This window comes from Pteropus vampyrus, unplaced genomic scaffold (genome assembly GCF_000151845.1).
Source record: "Pteropus vampyrus isolate Shadow unplaced genomic scaffold, Pvam_2.0 Scaffold26, whole genome shotgun sequence".
Lineage (NCBI taxonomy): Eukaryota > Metazoa > Chordata > Mammalia > Chiroptera > Pteropodidae > Pteropus > Pteropus vampyrus.
The window spans coordinates 5,091,092-5,103,063 of record NW_011888807.1 but is presented as its reverse complement, the minus strand read 5'-3'; the positions used below and the strand labels follow the sequence as shown (position 1 = coordinate 5,103,063).

Sequence of the window (11,972 nt, the reverse complement as noted above, 5' to 3'; positions counted from 1 at the left end):
TTGTCCTAAAATGATAACTCATTAGAAAGCCAACAGATTCCAAATCAAACAGAAAAACGATAATAAAAACAGAGGAATATGAACATTTAATTTTCACTAAAAATGCTGTTCTTAAGGATGCAGTCTTTCAGACATGACCACTTATGCAAAATATATATGTGAACAATCTTTACCTTGGGTAAAATAAGGGAAAGGAGAGGTCAGTAGCAAAGCTCCTTCCTTTCCTTGGCACTTCTAAATTTTCTCTTCTTTCTAGACCTCAAATAAAATGAATTTTATAGCCTCTCCAATTTCTCCCTTTTGTTATATTTCCAAAGTACTTTACAAATGGGAAACAAACATGATTGGATGATTGATGCTGGCTTTAATGGAGGACGGAGAATGAGCTGCACCTTAAGAAATGTGTTAAGTTTGAATAGACTGAGAATATAGGGGAAGGCTAGAAGGTAGGAATACAAATGAAGCGAAAAATAAAAACAAAGAAAATGCTTGTAAGCTGTTTCTAGCCATTACTACAAGTTATTTGTTGTTAGTTTATATCTTGCCCATTCTTTGCTTGAACTTGAGTTTTATTAAAAGTCTATTGAATCAGTGTCATATTGCAGCTGAGAAAAAACAATATTCAGTTTGTAAATGCTACAGAACACAGAAAGTCTATTATTGTCTTCATCTTTCAGTAGAAATATGCAATTAACACCCCCTCAAAAAAAACTTCCATATATATAGATATGGTATAACTACTTTTAAATAGAAAATTAAAAATAAATTTGGATTTGCGCTTTTTTAAATATGAACGTGACAATCATATAGAACTTTCTGAAATCATGTGCTATGAATCTGTTCTTGGTTGCCTGCAGATTTCAACGAAGTAGTTTTTTTTTTTTTAATTTATAAGTATGCTGGAAGTCAAAAATGATGACATTATTTGCAATCTTTAAATGTAGCGCATAGTATAAATTATTTTAGGTAGAAATACTGTTTGTCAAAAGATTTTTGAAAATTCTCAATTAAAATTTTCACCATGAGAGTTATATTTAATCATATTTCACTTTCCAATTTTACTTTTACAACATAATTCTATTCTTTCTTGATATCTTTCTAACTATATATCTTCCTTAAAACATGGTCCTCATATGTAAAATGGGAAAATAAAAGTACTTACCTCAAGGATGTCATTAAGATTAAATGAAATAATGAGTTTAAAGTGTTTAGCACAGTACTTAGTACAAAATAAGCACTCAAGAAATGTTAGTGTTCATAATTCCTATTATTGCAGAAGGAACTGAAGGAGATATATTCATAAAATTGTGAATGACTAAATTAACAATCAAAAAATTCATATTTTTCATCTTACCACCTGCCATTCCCCAATTATATGGAAGACTATTCATTTTTAGATTTCAGGTTGTTCCAAGAAGACTTTAAAGTTTCTAAAACACAAAAGATCTAATTTTAGCAATTTAAGTCTAGAGAACATATTTTTTCCTCCAAATTAGAACGAATTTTCTGACTGAGAACATGAAGTGAAAAAGAATCTCATATATCTAGCATTGAAATGCAACAAGGAAAATGTTAAGCGATTAAAAGATCCTGTCTAATGATCTAGACTACAGCAATATTGAATGTTTTCTTCTCTTTTAAATGAGCCCATGTTTAATCATTTAACATTTACCACTCAATTTTTTAACTGGAAATCTATTGTGTTCAGTAATTGCCAATCTACTGAATCTGACAAGTGAACTTCTGATATAAAAATGAGGTTAATAATTTTACTCTGATTTAGACATGATAATCTTTTAATTTGGATAACAAGTCTTACATTAGGGGCCTTTGTTGAAAATATATAATTTGGAGTTCATTAAAGTAATGAAACATTTTTGATTTTCATTAGAATATTTCATAATATTTTCCTAGTATCAAATTATCAAAAAACAATGATAACAAAGATGATCGATTTTATGATTTTAATAAGAATATTAAAACTTTGTATTATGCATGTGTATTTCTTACCTTATATGTACTTTATGTCCTGAACTGTCCAGCAGGGACCCAGATAATGTAATCATAGATTACGCCTACACAGTGTTCTCTTTTTAAAGAGTTTGTTTTGTCCAATCGCTAAACCAAAATCTGTGTTTCACTGATGAAGAGTTTGTTCATCAAACGTTGTGGCATTTCAAGGAAGTAAAATTAATTCAAAATGATATTTAGTACATTAATATGCTTAGATAAAATTTATTACTATTTTTAAATATGTACTTTAAAACTTACCCTCAAAAATGTACCCTAGGGAATATAATTACCTAAAACTGCAGTTTTCATAAAACTTCATATCTACTCATATCTGTTATGGATCCTATCAACAATCCTTTAATGAACAAAGGACAGTTTAGAGATTGGAGTTTTCAAAAGGTTAATAATTGGAAGAGAAGAGATAAATCTTCCTTACAGAAGAATTCTAAATAATAGATAACTCCTGCCTCCAGAAGGTTAATCTTAGCTTCCAACTCCAATCTTTGAATCTGAGCTGGACTTAGAATCGTGAAAGGGAAAAATAGTAACTTTACAGTGCAGAAACCTGGCAAAACTATCTTAACTAAGTAATCAAGATTAACATCACTTCTAATGCCAGATAGATATCAGCTACCCTCTAATATGATGGAATGAGAAAGGCATTTTTCATTATCCCAAACCATTCCAAAATAAAGTTTTTCCTTTAAAAAAGTACTTACATATTGATGTCAGTGAATTCCAATTGAAAGTATTCCCACACTCCACCCCAAATAAATTATTTCTTAATGTCCACAAAGAAAATATTGTGCATATATACTAAAAAAAAAAAAATGCTTACAGTGGTGCATATTTTAATTTGCACTCAATTTATTAAAATTACTATTAAATTAATTCTTTTTAAATCTTTAAAGACAAATTCCACCTTATAAATGCACAAATAAATTTTAGTATTTTTTTGTTAAAAAGCATGCTGTTCTTCCTTGTTCTTTGATCAATGCTCAATTGATTTATAAATTTGACAGATTATTTTCCCTAAACATTTGGCACCATTTATAAACTTGATTAATTCAATTTCCTTAGTCATTTTAAATTACAATTACAAATTTTAAAACATTCAAATTTCTCAAGCATTTCAAACACCAAACAATAAAGATTTACAAATCTAATGAACAACAATCTCTTAAGCACTTCACCACTACTTATAAGCCTAAAAAAGTATAAATTTCTAGAGTATTAAAGTATCAAATATTTAAAAAATCAAATATTATATACGAACAACTCTTTTCTTACAGTTATCAATTTTAAATAAGTATAAAATGTGTATCTCAATTATTTTATCTTAAAATCAAAATTCTAACATCAAATAATTAACCCTGAAAAATTCAAACTAAAGGCCATAAGTTGAATATCAATCATATTTTCTTAAACATTTAAATTAAAATGACAAATCCAACATCACAGATTCTCTAATGTCAAATTATCTTCAACATTTGCGAACTTAACAAAACACACACATTATCATGAGGGTTATAAAACCTATTTTTAAACTTAACATAAATGTATTATTATAAACTGTACTTCCATATTTTCTCTATACTAATATATAAACATGTCCATTGTTGCAAATGACTTGGAGGGTCTTTTGTTAACTACAGGGGAAAGAATATAAAGCAGGCCAGATTTAAGTTGTTGGTAAACAAAGACACTAGCATAGGGGAATCTGAGTTCATCTTTTAGGATGATTAAGTCGGCACCTTTTCTCTAAAGGTCTTTTCTTATAAAAATGGAACATTCCAAACACTGTCCTTTCCTTGCAAAAAATTTACATAACTTTTGTCTAAATGGAATTGAGATTTGGTATACCAATGCACACTACAAATAACCTTATATGTGGTTGATTTCTGAACACTCTTTATGTTTTACTTTCTTATGTCAGATTCATTATCACTTAGGGTCATTTTATTGAGACATCATTGCTGCTTCTCAATTTATGACACTCATTTAGCTCTTTTTTTTTTTTTTTTATGGAGGAATGCCCACAAATATTGCCTATTCCAATCTCCAATTAGTCATTATGTCATGTCCCTCAAATTCTTTGTTCCATTCATTAAAACGTAATTAATTCAGGGAATTTTGCAATTCAGTTATCAACTCCACAGTTGCCATCCTTTGTAATTCATCTCTTTGACTACAGTATAATATCAGGGAATAAGGGAAATAGAGACATTTCAATTCGAGTTCACATTTCTGCTGAGATGCCAGCTCAACACATATTTTTACTCTCCCACAAAATATTTTCTCTACTCTCCCAAATTTTGTATAAACCTAATGAGGAAGATTGCATTGAACTCATGTGAGTGTTGCAACCCTATCTCTGATATCATTGTCCTTGTTTCTTGTCAGAGCCTATCAATAGCTTTGTAAATTCAATTCTGATGATTAAGAATGGACCATCTCACTGATAAAAATTCTATTTAATTTAGACAAGCCAAAGATTATAATCTGGAGACGTTGTTATAAGATGACATTTGTAATGCTACCCAGTACAGTTGGCACACAGTAGGTGTTCCAGAAATATTAGTACTTTTTTTATTTCATTGTTTTTCAACTTAGATTCACTTGTGATGTAAATTATATATATAAAAAAAGTTTCATATTTGAATACAACATTTTTAAATAAGGCAAATTATATTATTGTGTACTTTTGGGGTGTTTTGTTTTCATCTATTCTGCAATGAAAGGCAAGCAGCTAGTTTGCATATGGATCTTTTGGGCAGAGCTGTAAATATTTTTGTGATGGAGCTAATATCACAATTGTTTAAGAAAGAATGATATGCTACATCACCTATTAGGACCATCTTTATCAAAGAATTTTATGAATAATTGATTAAATCTCTAAAAAGAATAAAGGTCACTAACATACTAAAAAAAGGCAGAGTTATCATTGCCTTTATTACAGAACTATAGATATTAGATTATAGGCATTTGACATTTGAAAGGCCTCTTCCAACTTGAAGACCTCACTAAAGAAGAAATTGAAATCCTGAGAGATATGGCACAACTCTCAGTTTATATGGCAAAGGAGCGATTGAACCCAGATCTTCTGAATCCTATTTAATTGTATATACATTATGCCATGCAGCCTTCATAAGAAGCTTATCTTTTATGTCTCCTCAACCAGAATTCTTTAGAAGAATGATTCATTAGTCATCCTTTTAATTCCAGTTCTTATTAAACCCGAATTTTGTCTTTTTGATGTCCATTTGTATGTGGCTCAAGCTTCAAATGCAATTTCAGATTTATCATTATTTGGTTTGATAGTGAAAACATTTAACAATGACTTATTCAAAAACATTATGAAACAAAGACACAAATGCAAAGTGCTAACCTAATTGAAATAGCTATCTTACGTTCTCACTTTTATTTTAAAAATGTCTCAGAAGGCATTCTTTTCATTGAAAAGTGAATGATATTTAGGCACCATTTGGTCTGAATATTCTGGCACTACAGTGACCATATAAATCAGTCGCTGTCTCATCTGAGCTCCCTTTTCAGACTGCTCCCAAAGCGCACCTGAGTGGCCGAGGGACTTCAGGACCCTGGACCCAAACCCAGCTAACTAATCGGATTCTTTTTTTTTTTTTTTTTTTTTTGTATTTGAATTTGGAACACAAAATTGTAGTTAGAATATATTGTTGCAATGTAGTGAAGTATTAGGGCTAAGATAGCAATATTTATATTCATGTAGAGCAAAGGAAGACAATCAACTGAGAGAAAAATAAAGCAGTTATGCAGACAGAAACAAAACCAAGAAAACAAGCTGTTCTGAGAGAGATATAAAGTTCTGGTTTGTGTCCTGTGACTCTTCAGCTAATGGTTATCTCCTGTATGGTTCTAACCAGAATTTCTTCCCTGAACACTATGAAGTTTTCCTTGATTCCCAACATCTTTTATTGTTTCAATCCATTCTTTTTTATGCTTACGTATTTTTTGTTTAACTTGCTATTTTTCACTTTGGAAAAGTTATTATCCTCTCTTATCCTTAATTTCCAAGCCTACCTCAATGAAATATAACATGTTTTGTGTAAATATGTTATAGTGATTTCAGTGTAAATTAGTAAATTATTATATATATATATATATATACACACATTTGACTGAAATATAGTTTTGATAAATTGATTGCATTAAAAAAATATTGCTTTTAAAGCCTTGCTACCCAAAGTAGTGTTCCGGTACCAGCAGAAACAGCATCACGTGGAGCTTGTTAAAAATGTAGAATCTCAGATCCTACTCCAGACCTACTGAATCCAAATATATATTTTAACAGATCTTCAGGTGATTCATATATACCTTAAAGTTTAAAAATATTGTTTTGGAGATTATTTAGAGTATTGACTCTGTCTCTGTCTCTCTGTCTTTCTGTCTGTCTGTCTCTGTCTCTCTCTCTCTCTCTCTCCTCTGTGTGTCTGTGTGTGTATGTAATTTGCACATTAATACGAAAACTGAGCCAATGGCAATCCCTTTAAGACACCACTACTTTACAATACATGACAGTAATCAGCATTCTTTCATGAGATTCATCCCGTCATATCATAAAGTTATGCTCTGCATTCTTCCTCTAACAAGACAAAGAATATATTCATACAAAATAATTACAAGTTGTATCATTAATTTCATTATGATGTTGCATGGACAAAGGTACCTGTAGTTCCTTGAAATTAGTCACTTGGCTGTACACATTGCATTACAGACCTTATTTGGCCACTTATCCTTGAATCATTTTCAAGTTACTTAATTTTTCTGAATTGTTTGCTCCTTTTCAGAATAAGAAAAATAAACAGCAAAGACTTTGGAGTCAGACTATCTGGACATGACTCTCATCTCTGCATTTACCAGCTGAGTTACCTTGACCAAGAAATTTAATCTCTTTTCTTCTCAGTTTCCTCAACTTTAAAATGAGGATAAAATAATACCATCACATGACATTAAGTGAGTTAATATGTATAAAGTACTGAGAACAGTCACTAGCATATTAGAAGGGCTATACAAATATTGATTATTATTAACTACCTACCTCTAAGAGAGGATAGAATAGAATAGTTTGTATAGCAGCATAAGCATGGTGCTGGCTCATGATTAAGGCTCAGTGAATAGTACTAATAGTGCTAATACTACTAATGTTACTATAGATCTAAAATAGTAATTAAGTATTTATCCTAAAAGATTAAAGGGAGTTTGCAAAACTGAAAAATTGTTTTAAAGAATGTCTGCTCAGAGGCAGCAGAGGAGAAAAGGGCATAGACTTGATATCAAACAGATATGGATTTGCCTTTACTTCTCTATAGAGAAGTCTGTAGATAATATGAAGTTAAAAATACCTATCCTATAAGAGTCTTGTGAAAATTAAATAAGATAATAATATATATGAAATATTGGCAGAAAATAGGTAGTCCATCAATGTTATTTCTCCTTCTTCCCTTCAAAAATAAATTGACTCTTGGGACTGATTTCCCATCTTACAAAATATATTCTTGGATTTTACCCAATAGCCAGTTCAGTTTATAGGAGAAAAGGAATTAAGTCCAACTAAGTGATTTCTGCTCTTTATAGTCTTCAACTAATCATTGTCTTTAAATTGCCTATTATTTGCCAGATTACATGAGTAAATATACCCTACTTGCAGATAAAAAGCTTTGTATTTAGTGAGCATTCATAATTTTTTTAATTCCTTAAAATAAAATCAAGACTTTGATGAATTTTTGCATTTTTCTACCAGTTCGTTAAATTCTGTTGAGGTAAGATATGGGTTAACAGCATTGGCACTAAAAAAGAGAGATAGAGGGAGAGAAACACTGACAGGTGGTGTGATAAGCAAGTGTTTTATAGTAATAATGAATTGAAGCCCTTCAAAAAGATGTATCCACTAAAAGAGTGCTTTAAAAATGTTGCCTAGACTGCTAAATTATAAATACTTTTTAAAACGAAATGAGGAGAAATTGTTGTGAATCATTGATTTATTCGATGATAAAATAACTGTGGGACAGTGACATTGCTAGGGAACAGCAGATGGCCTACTGGTCCTTGAATACTGCTTTCTCCCAGTACTGCTCAACTAGGAACTTTTTGACTATCTGTTCATCTGGTTCCCCCCAAAGTCTATTTACTAAAAGGGGCTTTACCTGTTCAGTTTATTTGCTAATGGTCACAGCAGCATCCAGGGCATCCTTCTGATTGTAGTAAGGGACCTAGAACTTAACCAGTTTCAGGGAAGGGGGTTACAGTCCATCTACCATTTTGTCTGATTGCCTATTGTATGTGAGGCACTATGCTAGACATCATTGCATTATTATGTTCCCTAATATATTCCTTGTATTTTTATTCAAATTAATTAGCTGAAAGACATCTAAGTGTCTTAAATTTAAAAATAGGTCTACCTTACCTAAATTTTTGGACTCTGTAAATGACATAAAAAATATTCTTGGCATTAAAATTGCAATTTTAAAATTTGATCTGTTCTCCACTGTCTGTCACATTTATTTTAGAATATCCTGCTGTAGAAACAGTTTGTTCATCTGAAAGGAATCTCAAAAGTAATTTTGATTTTTCCAGGAACTTAATAAGAGTTTTGTCTAAATGACTTTGTCTGCACTGGTTCATAATATTGGTGGATGTTTACTATCATTTTTAATTAAGCAAAAGATTGTGTGGTGCCTTTAGATTCCCGAGTTCTTATTTTGAACTTATTTTAGTACCTGGGCAGCTAGTGATCATTGGTCCTGGCACCCCCCCCCCAAAAAAAACAACCTAATCTTTTCATGGGATCACTATATACATTAAGAAATTAAAAATGGTTATTATTTTTTACATTCAAACAAAACTGAACAAGCTCTCTTGTCTGATAAGGTTGAATTAGTTATGTGGTCTGTTCATTAAGAAAGTTTTTTTTTAAATGGAGGAATTATTTAAAAAATGATCCATACATAGCTAACATATTGTTGAGAAATTCAACTAATGAAAATAAATAACTTGAATATTGGGCCAAAAAAGACTGATTAACAATGGTTATTTTCCTGGAGGTAGATTATAGGAATATAATATATTATAGGAATAATATAATAGATTATAGGAATATAACCTACCTCCAGGGAAATAAACATTATAGCTCTTCATGTTATATCACACCCCTGCACCTGCATATTGAACGCTCTTTAAGGTGAATTTTAATCAAAATTGTTAAGCGAGTATCTCTGTTACACGGAAGACTCCTTATGATTGCAATGCTGCTGAAATTGAAAAGCTACAAAGCTTTCATCAAATAAGGAAAATTTAACAAATTCTCTGAAATTTAATTAAGCTGAGCTTCAGCTTTTAGAATACCCCATTGTGATAATTAATATTTTTCTTCATGCTTTTCCTCAAAATGAAAATAATTTCACTATTTCTGATTATTAAATCAATATGGTATTGATGGCACAAAATGTGAATACTATAGGGATGTATAAATAAGGATGCAAAATTTTCCTATAATCTACCTCCAGGAAAATAACCATTGTTAATCAGTCTTTTTTGGCCCAATATTCAAGTTATTTATTTTCATTAGTTGAATTTCTCAACAATATGTTAGCTATGTATGGATCATTTTTTAAATAATTCCTCCATTTAAAAAAAAACTTTCTTAATGAACAGACCACATAACTAATTCAACCTTATCAGACAAGAGAGCTTGTTCAGTTTTGTTTGAATGTAAAAAATAATAACCATTTTTAATTTCTTAATGTATATAGTGATCCCATGAAAAGATTAGGTTGTTTTTTTGGGGGGAGGGGCGGGGTGCCAGGGCCAATGATCACTAGCTGCCCAGGTACCAAAAAATTATGCTTCCGAAATCTCTTATTGTCGATTACGCATCAAGAACAACCAAGCTGCCCTACGTATGCCACTCACGACAGAAGCCCTTTTTGCAAGATTAGTTTTTTGAGCTTATTAACTCACATCTGTCCTATGAAGATTTTACTAACTCAGTAAGACTTATTATGGTATATGGAACCATTTGTAATCTGATGGCACCAGTTTTCCCAGCCTCAATTCCTGTTACCATCCTTTTTTATGCCTCTCCATGAACACACACATATGGCCTGTCACAGAAGCACCAAATTTACTTTCTCTGTTCTTCATGTTATATCACACCCCTGCACATGTCATTTCTTATCTTCCATTCTATTTTCCTACACCATCTTGAACGTCTTACTTTTAACTCTTATTGGACATTTTCCTATCCCCAATCAACTTTGTGATTCATATAATTTTATACTACTTAGTTATTATTCTTATCTCAGTATCTTATAATTGGGATAAATGTGTCACCATCATAACCCTGACATAGATTAAGTGCTTAATATTTAGTTGAATGAGGAGTGGATGGATAGATCAATAGATAAATGATGGATGCTTGGTTGGGTGAATGAATAGATGGATGGAAAAATAGGGATCTACATAACTAAATGCATAGTTGGAAGGGTATAAATAACAGAGTGAAATTCCCTGATACGAAGGAACCCTATTCATTCTAAGAACCCAAGTTTCTGCTCTCTAAATGAGAGGTAATATGTAGAAGTATGCACGATGACTAAATGTTTAAAACATTAGGAAAAAATTGACATTGATAGTGTTTTATGTTCTAGAGATTTTTTTAAAAGAAGAAAACATATTACAATTATAATCATTTATATGAACTGCTTACACTAGTATCTAATTATCATTCAAGGAAAAAGCATTATATACATTATTAAACATATGTCAGATTAACTGTCTGTATATTTGTTAGAATTAAAAACAACATGAGTATGTGTCCACTGCTTATAACTTTCATTACATTATCACTGCATTTTATAGTATAGTATATTTTATGGTATAGTGTATTATAGCATGGTACAGTACAGTATAATATAGTATAGTATCATATAGCATTATTATCTGTGAATATTTTCCATAGCTCACATTATCCTAAATGAGGCAGTTGGGTTTCTAGATTAGTAATTATCTATAGCTAATTCAGAGATTTCAACATATCAGGAGTCTGCATTTATTATACTCCCATTGTTATTCTGCAAATGGCAGTGTTGAAATCTACCCTAAAATACCTCATGAAATAGAATTTTCTAATGGCTTTCTTATACTTAAGGCAAAAACAAAACAAAACAAAGTAAACCAAAAAGTAAAACCAAGCATAAAGAATTTAATAGAGTGACCAACACACTGTGCTATAAATGTGGGTTATTGATGAATTCCTCTTATGTACCAGGTAAGGTGTCAAGCTCTAGAGAAACAAGAATATCAGACACGTTCCTTACTTTCCAAGTACTCAGTCTCAAGGGGAATTTAGACTAAATAAGCTGCTTTAAATTCTTACTGGGGAACAATATGGGCTAAAAATAAAATAAATGAAAAATCCCAAATTACAATACAGTGTGATAAGAGCTCTGAGAAAGATGAAACAGTTCTACAACATATGAGTTTATTGTGTTGTCTTAGAATCATGGAATGGTAAAGCCTGGAATTCATCTTAAGTTGTGTAGTCCTAGCCTCTCATTTTAAGATATAAAAAATGAAGCCCAGAAATATTAAATCACTTGAGGCCTTGGGTAAGTCACTTAGCCTTAATAGGTTTTAGCTTATACTGATGTTTTTCCTATACACATGAAGAGAATAAGTAGGAATAAATTGGCAAATGCTATAAACCTAAATCATAATTTAAGATTAAGGTAGCATGCTATGGTAATATGATTCAGTTCTTCTCTAACATTATAGTTTTTCCTAGAAAAAAATAATCGATATAAAAGTTGAATTTATTTTTTTATTTAAATATATGAAATCAGTACCTACCAAGTACTAGTCTGGTTTATATAACTACTGAGATATGGTAGCTGATCACTTATTATTTTTTTTTTTTGAGGACC

At 30.9% G+C, this 11,972-nt stretch overlaps 1 non-coding gene across 1 annotated transcript; it reads right to left on the bottom strand.

Annotated features, from left to right (window-relative positions):
* Positions 1 to 9,842: 9,842 nt before the first annotated feature.
* LOC111737407 lies at positions 9,843 to 9,976 on the bottom strand. Its single transcript, XR_002779432.1, has one exon. It is a non-coding gene; the product is annotated as a U11 spliceosomal RNA (small nuclear RNA).
* Positions 9,977 to 11,972: the final 1,996 nt, after the last annotated feature.